At 37.9% G+C, this 15,186-nt stretch overlaps 1 non-coding gene across 1 annotated transcript; it reads left to right on the top strand.

Moving 5' to 3' along the window:
- Positions 1-12,452: 12,452 nt before the first annotated feature.
- LOC148165741 (small subunit ribosomal RNA) lies at positions 12,453-14,373 on the top strand. Its single transcript, XR_015771214.1, has one exon. It is a non-coding gene; the product is annotated as a small subunit ribosomal RNA (ribosomal RNA).
- The last annotated feature ends 813 nt before the right edge of the window (positions 14,374-15,186 follow it).

Raw genomic sequence — 15,186 nt, 5'->3', positions numbered from 1 at the left:
AAAAACAGTAATTTTTGACATTTATGAAGTTCCAGACCTGACACATAGATGGCGCCATTTTAGGGTCAGTTAGGTCAAATTATGCTTAAAATTCAAGAAAAATACGTAAATTAACCCAGAATCTTGTAATTTTTGACATTTGTGAAGTTCCAGACCTGTCATATAGATGGCGCCATTTTTGAGTCAAAATAGGCGCCAAAATTCAAAAACAATATGTAAAATAAAGGAAAAAACAGTAATTTTTGACATTTCTGAAGTTCCAGACCTGACACATAGATGGCGCCATTTTAGGGTCAGGTCAGGTCAAATTATGCTTAAAATTCAAGAAAAATACGTAAATTAACCCAGAATCTTCCCAGAATCTTGTAATTTTTGACATTTCTGAAGTTCCAGACCTGTCACATAGATGGCGCCATTTTTGAGTTAAAATAGGCGCCAAAATTCAAAAACAATATGTAAAATATAGGAAAAAACAGTAATTTTTGACATTTGTGAAGTTCCAGACCTGTCACATAGATGGCGCCATTTTTGAGTCAAAATAGGCGCCAAAATTCAAAAACAATATGTAAAATAAAGGAAAAACAGTAATTTTTGACATTTATGAAGTTCCAGACCTGACACATAGATGGCGCCATTTTAGGGTCAGTTAGGTCAAATTATGCTTAAAATTCAAGAAAAATACGTAAATTAACCCAGAATCTTGTAATTTTTGACATTTCTGAAGTTCCAGACCTGTCATATAGATGGCGCCATTTTTGAGTCAAAATAGGCGCCAAAATTCAAAAACAATATGTAAAATAAAGGAAAAAACAGTAATTTTTGACATTTATGAAGTTCCAGACCTGACACATAGATGGCGCCATTTTAGGGTCAGGTCAGGTCAAATTATGCTTAACATTCAAAAAAAATACGTAAATTAACCCAGAATCTTGTAATTTTTGACATTTCTGAAGTTCCAGACCTGTCATATAGATGGCGCCATTTTTGAGTCAAAATAGGCGCCAAAATTCAAAAACAATATGTAAAATAAAGGAAAAAACAGTAATTTTTGACATTTCTGAAGTTCCAGACCTGACACATAGATGGCGCCATTTTAGGGTCAGGTCAGGTCAAATTATGCTTAAAATTCAAGAAAAATACGTAAATTAACCCAGAATCTTCCCAGAATCTTGTAATTTTTGACATTTCTGAAGTTCCAGACCTGTCACATAGATGGCGCCATTTTTGAGTTAAAATAGGCGCCAAAATTCAAAAACAATATGTAAAATATAGGAAAAAACAGTAATTTTTGACATTTGTGAAGTTCCAGACCTGTCACATAGATGGCGCCATTTTTGAGTCAAAATAGGCGCCAAAATTCAAAAACAATATGTAAAATAAAGGAAAAACAGTAATTTTTGACATTTATGAAGTTCCAGACCTGACACATAGATGGCGCCATTTTAGGGTCAGTTAGGTCAAATTATGCTTAAAATTCAAGAAAAATACGTAAATTAACACAGAATCTTGTAATTTTTGACATTTCTGAAGTTCCAGACCTGACACATAGATGACGCCATTTTAGGGTCAGGTCAGGTCAAATTATGCTTAAAATTCAAGAAAAATACGTAAATTAACACAGAATCTTGTAATTTTTGACATTTCTGAAGTTCCAGACCTGACACATAGATGACGCCATTTTAGGGTCAGGTCAGGTCAAATTATGCTTAAAATTCAAGAAAAATACGTAAATTAACACAGAATCTTGTAATTTTTGACATTTCTGAAGTTCCAGACCTGTCATTTAGATGGCGCCATTTTTGAGTCAAAATAGGCGCCGAAATTCAAAAACAATATGTAAAATAAAGGAAAAAACAGTAATTTTTGACATTTCTGAAGTTCCAGACCTGACACATAGATGACGCCATTTTAGGGTCAGGTCAGGTCAAATTATGCTTAAAATTCAAGAAAAATACGTAAATTAACCCAGAATCTTGTAATTTTTGACATTTCTGAAGTTCCAGACCTGTCATATAGATGGCGCCATTTTTGAGTTAAAATAGGCGCCAAAATTCAAAAACAATATGTAAAATATAGGAAAAAACAGTAATTTTTGACATTTGTGAAGTTCCAGACCTGTCACATAGATGGCGCCATTTTTGAGTCAAAATAGGCGCCAAAATTCAAAAACAATATGTAAAATAAAGGAAAAAACAGTAATTTTTGACATTTCTGAAGTTCCAGACCTGACACATAGATGGCGCCATTTTAGGGTCAGGTCAGGTCAAATTATGCTTAACATTCAAAAAAAATACGTAAATTAACCCAGAATCTTGTAATTTTTGACATTTCTGAAGTTCCAGACCTGTCATATAGATGGCGCCATTTTTGAGTCAAAATAGGCGCCAAAATTCAAAAACAATATGTAAAATAAAGGAAAAAACAGTAATTTTTGACATTTCTGAAGTTCCAGACCTGACACATAGATGGCGCCATTTTAGGGTCAGGTCAGGTCAAATTATGCTTAAAATTCAAGAAAAATACGTAAATTAACCCAGAATCTTCCCAGAATCTTGTAATTTTTGACATTTGTGAAGTTCCAGACCTGTCACATAGATGGCGCCATTTTTGAGTCAAAATAGGCGCCAAAATTCAAAAACAATATGTAAAATAAAGGAAAAAACAGTAATTTTTGACATTTCTGAAGTTCCAGACCTGACACATAGATGGCGCCATTTTAGGGTCAGGTCAGGTCAAATTATGCTTAACATTCAAAAAAAATACGTAAATTAACCCAGAATCTTGTAATTTTTGACATTTCTGAAGTTCCAGACCTGTCATATAGATGGCGCCATTTTTGAGTCAAAATAGGCGCCAAAATTCAAAAACAATATGTAAAATAAAGGAAAAAACAGTAATTTTTGACATTTCTGAAGTTCCAGACCTGACACATAGATGGCGCCATTTTAGGGTCAGGTCAGGTCAAATTATGCTTAAAATTCAAGAAAAATACGTAAATTAACCCAGAATCTTCCCAGAATCTTGTAATTTTTGACATTTCTGAAGTTCCAGACCTGTCACATAGATGGCGCCATTTTTGAGTTAAAATAGGCGCCAAAATTCAAAAACAATATGTAAAATATAGGAAAAAACAGTAATTTTTGACATTTGTGAAGTTCCAGACCTGTCACATAGATGGCGCCATTTTTGAGTCAAAATAGGCGCCAAAATTCAAAAACAATATGTAAAATAAAGGAAAAACAGTAATTTTTGACATTTATGAAGTTCCAGACCTGACACATAGATGGCGCCATTTTAGGGTCAGTTAGGTCAAATTATGCTTAAAATTCAAGAAAAATACGTAAATTAACACAGAATCTTGTAATTTTTGACATTTCTGAAGTTCCAGACCTGACACATAGATGACGCCATTTTAGGGTCAGGTCAGGTCAAATTATGCTTAAAATTCAAGAAAAATACGTAAATTAACACAGAATCTTGTAATTTTTGACATTTCTGAAGTTCCAGACCTGACACATAGATGACGCCATTTTAGGGTCAGGTCAGGTCAAATTATGCTTAAAATTCAAGAAAAATACGTAAATTAACCCAGAATCTTGTAATTTTTGACATTTCTGAAGTTCCAGACCTGTCATATAGATGGCGCCATTTTTGAGTCAAAATAGGCGCCAAAATTAAAAAACAATATGTAAAATAAAGGAAAAACAGTAATTTTTGACATTTATGAAGTTCCAGACCTGACACATAGATGGCGCCATTTTAGGGTCAGGTCAGGTCAAATTATGCTTAAAATTCAAGAAAAATACGTAAATGAACCCAGAATCTTGTAATTTTTGACATTTATGAAGTTCCAGACCTGACACATAGATGGCGCCATTTTAGGGTCAGTTAGGTCAAATTATGCTTAAAATTCAAGAAAAATACGTAAATTAACCCAGAATCTTGTAATTTTTGACATTTCTGAAGTTCCAGACCTGTCATATAGATGGCGCCATTTTTGAGTTAAAATAGGCGCCAAAATTCAAAAACAATATGTAAAATATAGGAAAAAACAGTAATTTTTGACATTTGTGAAGTTCCAGACCTGTCACATAGATGGCGCCATTTTTGAGTCAAAATAGGCGCCAAAATTCAAAAACAATATGTAAAATATAGGAAAAACAGTAATTTTTGACATTTATGAAGTTCCAGACCTGACACATAGATGGCGCCATTTTAGGGTCAGTTAGGTCAAATTATGCTTAAAATTCAAGAAAAATACGTAAATTAACCCAGAATCTTGTAATTTTTGACATTTGTGAAGTTCCAGACCTGTCATATAGATGGCGCCATTTTTGAGTCAAAATAGGCGCCAAAATTCAAAAACAATATGTAAAATAAAGGAAAAAACAGTAATTTTTGACATTTCTGAAGTTCCAGACCTGACACATAGATGGCGCCATTTTAGGGTCAGGTCAGGTCAAATTATGCTTAAAATTCAAGAAAAATACGTAAATTAACCCAGAATCTTCCCAGAATCTTGTAATTTTTGACATTTCTGAAGTTCCAGACCTGTCACATAGATGGCGCCATTTTTGAGTTAAAATAGGCGCCAAAATTCAAAAACAATATGTAAAATATAGGAAAAAACAGTAATTTTTGACATTTGTGAAGTTCCAGACCTGTCACATAGATGGCGCCATTTTTGAGTCAAAATAGGCGCCAAAATTCAAAAACAATATGTAAAATAAAGGAAAAACAGTAATTTTTGACATTTATGAAGTTCCAGACCTGACACATAGATGGCGCCATTTTAGGGTCAGTTAGGTCAAATTATGCTTAAAATTCAAGAAAAATACGTAAATTAACCCAGAATCTTGTAATTTTTGACATTTCTGAAGTTCCAGACCTGTCATATAGATGGCGCCATTTTTGAGTCAAAATAGGCGCCAAAATTCAAAAACAATATGTAAAATAAAGGAAAAAACAGTAATTTTTGACATTTATGAAGTTCCAGACCTGACACATAGATGGCGCCATTTTAGGGTCAGGTCAGGTCAAATTATGCTTAACATTCAAAAAAAATACGTAAATTAACCCAGAATCTTGTAATTTTTGACATTTCTGAAGTTCCAGACCTGTCATATAGATGGCGCCATTTTTGAGTCAAAATAGGCGCCAAAATTCAAAAACAATATGTAAAATAAAGGAAAAAACAGTAATTTTTGACATTTCTGAAGTTCCAGACCTGACACATAGATGGCGCCATTTTAGGGTCAGGTCAGGTCAAATTATGCTTAAAATTCAAGAAAAATACGTAAATTAACCCAGAATCTTCCCAGAATCTTGTAATTTTTGACATTTCTGAAGTTCCAGACCTGTCATTTAGATGGCGCCATTTTTGAGTCAAAATAGGCGCCGAAATTCAAAAACAATATGTAAAATAAAGGAAAAAACAGTAATTTTTGACATTTCTGAAGTTCCAGACCTGACACATAGATGACGCCATTTTAGGGTCAGGTCAGGTCAAATTATGCTTAAAATTCAAGAAAAATACGTAAATTAACCCAGAATCTTGTAATTTTTGACATTTCTGAAGTTCCAGACCTGTCACATAGATGGCGCCATTTTTGAGTTAAAATAGGCGCCAAAATTCAAAAACAATATGTAAAATATAGGAAAAAACAGTAATTTTTGACATTTCTGAAGTTCCAGACCTGTCATATAGATGGCGCCATTTTTGAGTTAAAATAGGCGCCAAAATTCAAAAACAATATGTAAAATAAAGGAAAAACAGTAATTTTTGACATTTATGAAGTTCCAGACCTGACACATAGATGGCGCCATTTTAGGGTCAGGTCAGGTCAAATTATGCTTAACATTCAAAAAAAATACGTAAATTAACCCAGAATCTTGTAATTTTTGACATTTCTGAAGTTCCAGACCTGTCATATAGATGGCGCCATTTTTGAGTCAAAATAGGCGCCAAAATTCAAAAACAATATGTAAAATAAAGGAAAAAACAGTAATTTTTGACATTTCTGAAGTTCCAGACCTGACACATAGATGGCGCCATTTTAGGGTCAGGTCAGGTCAAATTATGCTTAAAATTCAAGAAAAATACGTAAATTAACCCAGAATCTTCCCAGAATCTTGTAATTTTTGACATTTCTGAAGTTCCAGACCTGTCATTTAGATGGCGCCATTTTTGAGTCAAAATAGGCGCCGAAATTCAAAAACAATATGTAAAATAAAGGAAAAAACAGTAATTTTTGACATTTCTGAAGTTCCAGACCTGACACATAGATGACGCCATTTTAGGGTCAGGTCAGGTCAAATTATGCTTAAAATTCAAGAAAAATACGTAAATTAACCCAGAATCTTCCCAGAATCTTGTAATTTTTGACATTTCTGAAGTTCCAGACCTGTCATTTAGATGGCGCCATTTTTGAGTCAAAATAGGCGCCGAAATTCAAAAACAATATGTAAAATAAAGGAAAAAACAGTAATTTTTGACATTTCTGAAGTTCCAGACCTGACACATAGATGACGCCATTTTAGGGTCAGGTCAGGTCAAATTATGCTTAAAATTCAAGAAAAATACGTAAATGAACCCAGAATCTTGTAATTTTTGACATTTATGAAGTTCCAGACCTGACACATAGATGGCGCCACTTTTGGGTCAAAATGGGCGCCAAATTTCAAAAAAAATATGTAAATAAAGTAAAAACCAGTAATTTTTGACATTTGTGAAGTTCCAGACCTGTCATATAGATGGCGCCACTAAATTATGTTTTCGACTAACAGGTGGCGATACCAACATTAATAGTTACAGAAAGCTGTAATTTTTTTGACTTTCAAGTTTAGGTAACTGTTCTACAGATGGCGCCAGCATTGCTACAAATACAGGAACCTGTAGTTGTTTTTTGACATTTGACATCTTGACCTAATCTATAGGTCTAAAGATCAGCAATAGAATGGACTTCAAAGTTGATAATAAAGCTTTATTTTTATTATATATCGTAAATGGATTGTGTTTAAGCATAACGTTTGAATGGTTATGCAACCGCTTAAACTAATTGTTGCCGAACTTTCGTCTTTCCTTTGCATTCTTGAATAACGGAAATATAGATGGATTATTTTTGTGCATGAATTTTAAATTGTTATGCAACCATGAAAACACTAATTATTTTCTTTTTTCGGAGTTTTTTCAGATTATTGAAAGTCTGACACAAAACCTGTCCGTAACTGCGGCGTTCTCGCCAAACGCTACAGCTTGAAAAATCTAAAATTCGCATAGTCTAAATGTCCGAGAAAAATCGAAATTAAATGAAAACGAACAAAAGTTCGGACCGAACTAACATTAATCGAAAGTGGATGTCATAATTTTAAGTCCCTAACTAAACGGGATCTAAAACCCTTTCGAAACTGTGGCGTTCGAATTTTGATGAAAATTATTCCAAGTCCAAAGTCGGAACTGAAGCGTTCACATTGAACGCTACAGTTTCGAGAATCTATTCGGAACTGAAGCGTTCACATTGAACGCTACAGTTTCGAGAATCTATTCGGAACTGAAGCGTTCACATTGAACGCTACAGTTTCGAGAATCTATTCGGAACTGAGGCGTTCACTTTGAACGTTACAGTTTCGAGAATTTATTCGGAACTGAAGCGTTCACATTGAACGTTACAGTTTCGAAAGGACAAAATTAACAAAGACCAAAAGTCCGAGAAAAATTGAAATTAAATGAAAATGAACAAAAGTTCGGACCGAACTAACATTAATCGAAAGTGGATGTCATAATTTTAAGTCCCTAACTGAACGGGATCTAAAACCCTTTCGAAACTGTGGCGTTCGAATTTTGATGAAAATTATTCTAAGTCCAAAGTCGGAACTGAAGCGTTCACATTGAACGCTACAGTTTCGAAAATCTATTCGGAACTGAAGCGTTCACACTGGCGATTGCTTATGCAACCATGAAAGCACAAATATGAAACGCTACAGTTTCGAAAACTCATTCGGAACTGAAGCGTTCACACTGGCGATTGTTTATGCAACCATGAAAGCACAAAAATGAAACGCCACAGTTGCGAAAACTCATTCGGAACTGATGCGTTTACACCGAACGCTACAGTTTTGAAACCTCGTTCGGAACTGATGCGTTCAAAAATGTCGAAATTTTTACAAGTCCAGTTTCGGAACTGTAGCGACTGCATGGACTTAGCGCGAAAAGGACACATTCAGTGGGAACTGTAGCGGTAGGGACCCGTAAAAAAAGTAAAAAAAATAATAAAATATTTTATTTTTTGCTTTTTACCTTCCGTATACACAATTTTTTTTTTTTTTTTTTTTTTTTTTTTTTTAAGTCCAAATTGGGAACTGTAGCGGTCAACAGAAAAAAAAACTTTTTCCATCAACCACATACAATTCCCATTTTTAATATAATATTATTATTTATATTAATATTATAATTATTCATAATATATTACTGAACATTTGCTTCTCCTCAGTTTCGTTCTTTGGTTTCCAATATCATTCACTCGATCATATTTAATTCAAGCTTGTTATCGGAGGAGAAACAAGTCTTTCACAATTTTCACCAGTTCTGCTTACCATGTGACGGATCTTTTGTTTTTCAACGGGCGGAACAATAATCGAGATTTTTACTGCTTGGTGTTTCGGGCTTTGTGTTTTATTTTATAGATCCGTCACATTATTCAAGTAAATTATTCAATTCAATTTGTCGTCTGCATTAGAGTCAAGATTATTAATTTCATCTCATTTGCAGACGACTTTGGATAAGAGCACTGGGTGGTCACGTTTTTTAACTAGCGGTGAATTAGCTAATTCGTTCGCAAAATGCACGTTACAGGCGGACTAATTCACATTTCGCTATTCATCGAGAAATTTTTATTCACAGCGGTATATTGTCTTTCTAGAGACTTACCACTTTTTATTTCATCGATGTATTTTTATTTTTAATTTAGCATAATATCATTAAACGGGGTCGCGATGTACGAGAGGTAACAGATCGTACGGACGCGCACATTTGATTTCATGTCAATCCATTCATCGTGCGTACTTGTCCGTCATCGCTGCCACTTACCATCACTACTCCCTATATATGCCACCGCGGCAGCGATCAGCTCTGAATCGCTCGATGCGTGAAACGATCGAAATCCCATAGTGCGCCGGCCGCTCGCTATGGGCGAGGGGTAGAGTAAAACGGTCTGATCGCTCGGTGCAAAAGTCCGTTTGGGTACTTAGAGACGGAATTTTAAAATTCTGATTTCGCAGATCAATTTCAAGGATTATTAGGACTCGAATGCTGTCGACCATGTTTTGTAAAAAAAGTTTTTTACGTTTTTACGGCAATTTGACTGAACGCTACAGTTTCGAAAAAAAGTCGGAACTGTGGCGTTCGATCGAAATTTTTCCAAGTCCGAAGTCGAAACTGTAGCGGTCGACCAAAATTTTTCTAAGTCCGATTCGAAACTGAGGCGTTCGACCGAAATTTTTCCAAGTCCAATTCGAAACTGTAGCGTTCGAACAAAATTTTTCTAAGTCCGAAGTCGAAACTGTAGCGTTCGGCGCTCATTCGTCTAAGTCCGAACTCGGAAGTGTAGCGGTTGACAAATTTACATTGACCAAAAGTCCGAGAAAAATCGAAATTAAATCCAAACGAACAAATGTTTGGGTCGAACTAGCATCGATAGAAGGTAGATTTTATAATTTCAAGCTCCTAATTAAACGGGATCTAAAACCCTCTGGAAACTGAGGCGTTCGAAATTTTGATGAAAATTTTTCTAAGTCCGAAATAGGAACTGTGGCGGTCGAGCGAAATTTTTCTAAGTCCGTAGTCGAAACTGAGGTGTTCGAATTTTTGATAAAAATTTTTCTAAGTCTCATGTTGGAACTGTGGCGGTCGAGCGAAATTTTTCCAAGTCCGAAGTCGAAACTGTAGCGTTCGAACGAAATTTTTCTAAGTCCGAAGTCGAAACTGTAGCGTTCGGCGCTCATTCGTCTAAGTCCGAAGTCGGAAGTGTAGCGGTTGACAAATTTACATTGACCAAAAGTACGAGAAAAATCGAAATTAAATGCAAACGAACAAATGTTTGGGTCGAACTAACATCGATAGAAGGTAGATTTTATAATTTCAAGCTTCTAATTAAACGGGATCTAAAACCCTCTGGAAACTGAGGCGTTCGAAATTTTGATGAAAATTTTTCTAAGTCCGAAATAGGAACTGTGGCGGTCGAGCGAAATTTTTCTAAGTCCGTAGTCGAAACTGAGGTGTTCGAATTTTTGATAAAAATTTTTCTAAGTCTCATGTTGGAACTGTGGCGGTCGAGCGAAATTTTTCCAAGTCCGAAGTCGAAACTGTAGCGTTCGAACGAAATTTTTCTAAGTCCGAAGTCGAAACTGTAGCGGTCGACCAAAATTTTTCTAAGTCCGATTCGAAACTGAGGCGTTCGACCGAAATTTTTCTAAGTCCAATTCGAAACTGTGGCGGTCGAGCGAAATTTTTCTAAGTCCGAAGTCGAAACTGTAGCGTTCGGCGCTCATTCGTCTAAGTCCGAAGTCGGAAGTGTAGCGGTTGATAAATTTACATTGACCAAAAGTCCCAGAAAAATCGAAATTAAATGCAAACGAACAAAAGTTACGGTCGAACTAACACCAAACAAGGGTGGCTGTGATAATTTCAAACCCCTAACTAAACGGGATCTAAAACCCTCTGGAAACTGAGGCGTTCGAAATTTTGATGAAAATTATTCTAAGTCCGAAGTCGGAACTGAGGTGTTCGGTCGAAATGCCGTAAAAACGTAAAAAATATTTTTTTCAAAACACCGTTAACGGCATTCGAGTCCTAATGACCCTTGAAATTGATCTGCGAAATCAGAATTTTAAAATTCCGTCTCTAAGTACCCAAACGGACTTTTGCACCGAGCGATCAGACCGATTTACCCGACCCCTCGCCCATAGCGAGCGGCCGGCGCGCTATGGGATTTCGACCGTTTCGCGCATCGAGTGATTCAGAGCTGAACGCTGCCGCGCTGGCATATATAGGGATAGTAGTGGTGGTATGTAGCAGCGGACAAAAGCGTACGATCGAAATGTGATTTTATGTGCGTCCGATTATCTTGTTACCTCTCGTACACCGCGACTTACCCGTAGTTGGGACGATGGCCGGAATGTGTACCCTGTGGACCCACCATCGTTTGAGGGATGACAAATCTTGCCATTGACCATGCACAGCGAGATTGCGGATGCGGCGAGCGTTTCTATGTTAGCGGTCCAAATGCAATCAAAGATTTTATGTGTTCGTGTCAGAACGACCAAAAATTAACAAATGCGTCAACTCACTAAAGTCCGAGCGAGAATTTTGAAATAAATAAAATTTCATAAACTCGTAACGTGTGAATATTTCTAAAGAGAAATCTCACAATAAACCGTCGCTTTCAATCTAGCGAAGAGTATGGAGAATGTTTGAACTTTTGCTTGTCGACGACGATATTTTTTCTTTACGATAAAATTTCAAGTCGATGTGCCCAAAAATCTCTAAATTTTGAACTGGGAAATTATTTCTTCGTCCGATGAATCGCATTGATCTCTGTTTTTGACGAAAAAAAGACGGATAAAATGCAGCATTCAATCAAGGATATAAAATAAAAGAAAAATTTTCCGTAAAAACTATATTACAATGGAGGATTATGTTTCTACTTTTCGTCCGATGAGTCGCAACAAAAATAAGTAATCCATCCGTCGTTGTTCGTTTAGTCGATCTGAATGCACTGTAAAAATTTATTAAAGTAAAATGTTACGTTTGCATTTCATGAATTTTGACAAACGTGTACCGAAATGTGTACAAATTATTTATTTCGACGACGACGACAACTTAGAACGGATGAATAAAATTAATTGTTGCAAGATTCAAACAAGGATGAAAAAGTCATAGAAAATTATTCCGTAACCATGATATTGGATTATTTTTTCTTCACTCTCTCCTCCGATGAGTCGCAACAAATAAAAATCCATAAATCAATTCATCCGTCGTTGTTCGTTTAGTCGATCTGAATGCACTGTAAAAATTTATTAAAGTAAAAATGTTACGTTGCATTTCATGAATTTTGACAAACGTGTACCCCGAAGTGTGTACAAATTATTTATTTCGACGACGACGACAACTTAGAACGGATGAATAAGAATAAAATTGTTGCAGGAGATTCAATCAAGGATGATGTGAAAAAAATGTCGAAAAATTTTCCATCCAGAAAGATCGCGTGGCGTTACGTCTCTTCTTACGAGGTTTTCGTTTCGCAGACACGCACACTTTCTTCAAAACAATAATAGGAAAGTGTTCAGTTTTTTATAAGAGCAGCAGGTGTCTTTCCGAAATTCTACGATTATTGTAGCTTATATGACTAGAAGGAAAGAAAGACTAAAACTCTCTTATTTTAAAACAAGAACGCAGTTCCCTGGTTGATCCTGCCAGTAGTCATATGCTTGTCTCAAAGATTAAGCCATGCATGTCTCAGTACAAGCCAAATTAAGGTGAAACCGCGAAAGGCTCATTAAATCAGTTATGGTTCCTTAGATCGTACCCACATTTACTTGGATAACTGTGGTAATTCTAGAGCTAATACATGCAAACAGAGCTCCAACCGGAAACGGAAGGAGCGCTTTTATTAGATCAAAACCAATCGGTGGCGGTCTCCGTCATCGTACAACTTGGTGACTCTGAATAACTTTACGCTGATCGCACGGTCTCGCACCGGCGACGCATCTTTCAAATGTCTGCCTTATCAACTGTCGATGGTAGGTTCTGCGCCTACCATGGTTGTAACGGGTAACGGGGAATCAGGGTTCGATTCCGGAGAGGGAGCCTGAGAAACGGCTACCACATCCAAGGAAGGCAGCAGGCGCGCAAATTACCCACTCCCGGCACGGGGAGGTAGTGACGAAAAATAACGATACGGGACTCATCCGAGGCCCCGTAATCGGAATGAGTACACTCTAAACCCTTTAACGAGGATCAATTGGAGGGCAAGTCTGGTGCCAGCAGCCGCGGTAATTCCAGCTCCAATAGCGTATATTAAAGTTGTTGCGGTTAAAAAGCTCGTAGTCGAATCTGTGTCCCGCGCCGCCGGTTCATCGTTCGCGGTGTCAACTGGCGTGCCGCGGGACGTCCTGCCGGTGGGCTTAGCTCGAGAGGGCGGCCCAACTCAATCCCGCCGCGGTGCTCTTCATTGAGTGTCGAGGTGGGCCGGCACGTTTACTTTGAACAAATTAGAGTGCTTAAAGCAGGCTAAAACTTCGCCTGAATACTGTGTGCATGGAATAATGGAATAGGACCTCGGTTCTATTTTGTTGGTTTTCGGAACCCCGAGGTAATGATTAATAGGAACGGATGGGGGCATTCGTATTGCGACGTTAGAGGTGAAATTCTTGGATCGTCGCAAGACGGACAGAAGCGAAAGCATTTGCCAAAAACGCTTTCATTGATCAAGAACGAAAGTTAGAGGTTCGAAGGCGATCAGATACCGCCCTAGTTCTAACCATAAACGATGCCAGCTAGCGATCCGCCGACGTTCTTCCGATGACTCGGCGGGCAGCTTCCGGGAAACCAAAGCTTTTGGGTTCCGGGGGAAGTATGGTTGCAAAGCTGAAACTTAAAGGAATTGACGGAAGGGCACCACCAGGAGTGGAGCCTGCGGCTTAATTTGACTCAACACGGGAAACCTCACCAGGCCCGGACACCGGAAGGATTGACAGATTGAGAGCTCTTTCTTGATTCGGTGGGTGGTGGTGCATGGCCGTTCTTAGTTGGTGGAGCGATTTGTCTGGTTAATTCCGATAACGAACGAGACTCTAGCCTGCTAAATAGGCGTATTTCGACATCCCAAAGGCCCGTCGATCCTGGGTTCGCCCGGTGGTCGTGCGCGGTTTTTACTGTCGGCGTACAAACAATTCTTCTTAGAGGGACAGGCGGCTTCTAGCCGCACGAGATTGAGCAATAACAGGTCTGTGATGCCCTTAGATGTTCTGGGCCGCACGCGCGCTACACTGAAGGAATCAGCGTGTCCTCCCTGACCGAGCGGTCCGGGTAACCCGCTGAACCTCCTTCGTGCTAGGGATTGGGGCTTGCAATTGTTCCCCATGAACGAGGAATTCCCAGTAAGCGTGAGTCATAAGCTCGCGTTGATTACGTCCCTGCCCTTTGTACACACCGCCCGTCGCTACTACCGATTGAATGATTTAGTGAGGTCTTCGGACCGGTACGCGATGGCGTTTCGACGTCGTCGATGTCGCTGGGAAGATGACCAAACTTGATCATTTAGAGGAAGTAAAAGTCGTAACAAGGTTTCCGTAGGTGAACCTGCGGAAGGATCATTAACGTGTCCTCGTACACACGAATTTTGACATATGTATAATTTATTATTATGCATTTTTATTTGATCGTGTCGATGTACACTTTATGTTTTTACAACACCGTCGTCGATGACATGGAGTCGACGGCACGATCTTTTGTCGTGCCGTTGCTTGTTTCTTTTTGAAACACCGTGTGTACGACGTTTTGAACTACGAATCGTACATATTCGGAAAAACAATAGCGTTACGCTGGCCCGCAGCGCCGGTCCTTGCGATCGAGTTTTTCACCTTTTTTGAACGAGAAAAACCGAATTCGCTCGGGCATACGGCTGTTTCTTCGGGTACCTAGATTTTTTGATTTTTTTTGTACTATCTCTCGATCTTTTCCAATGATGGAAAAAAGGAGGGACGCTTTCGGTTTTTCGACCGGATCGCGGAAAGTTGTGAACTCCACCGCGAAAGTCGAAAGACGTTAGAAGTCCTCTTTTTTCGGACACACGGAGAGGATGTAGCAGAGTAGTCGAGAAAGAAGAAAATCGCAGGTGTCGAATTAGGTTACGACTCCGTGGGTTTTAAATGATTTACGCCCGGCTACGGGACCGGCGAGAAACGCTCCCGATTTTACGATTCGCGTGAATGATGTTCGTCGTTAGACGCTTCAAAGAGTTTTTTGAAAGCGCCGTTAAACGAGCGATCACACACACATCACACCTTGCTTTTTTAATGTTTTTGGTAGATGTGGTAAAGTGATTTCGTTAGAAACGGTAAAATTCTCTTTACGGAGCGTACGACTGCACCATTTCAAAATTATATACACCGTCAATCGTCATTAAGTCA

Source organism: Gnatocerus cornutus, unplaced genomic scaffold (assembly GCF_029298725.1).
Source record: "Gnatocerus cornutus isolate USDA-ARS CGAHR unplaced genomic scaffold, icGnaCorn1.1 ctg00000230.1, whole genome shotgun sequence".
Lineage (NCBI taxonomy): Eukaryota > Metazoa > Arthropoda > Insecta > Coleoptera > Tenebrionidae > Gnatocerus > Gnatocerus cornutus.
Note: the sequence above shows the minus strand (reverse complement) of the source record. Positions and strands in the feature narration are given on the sequence as shown.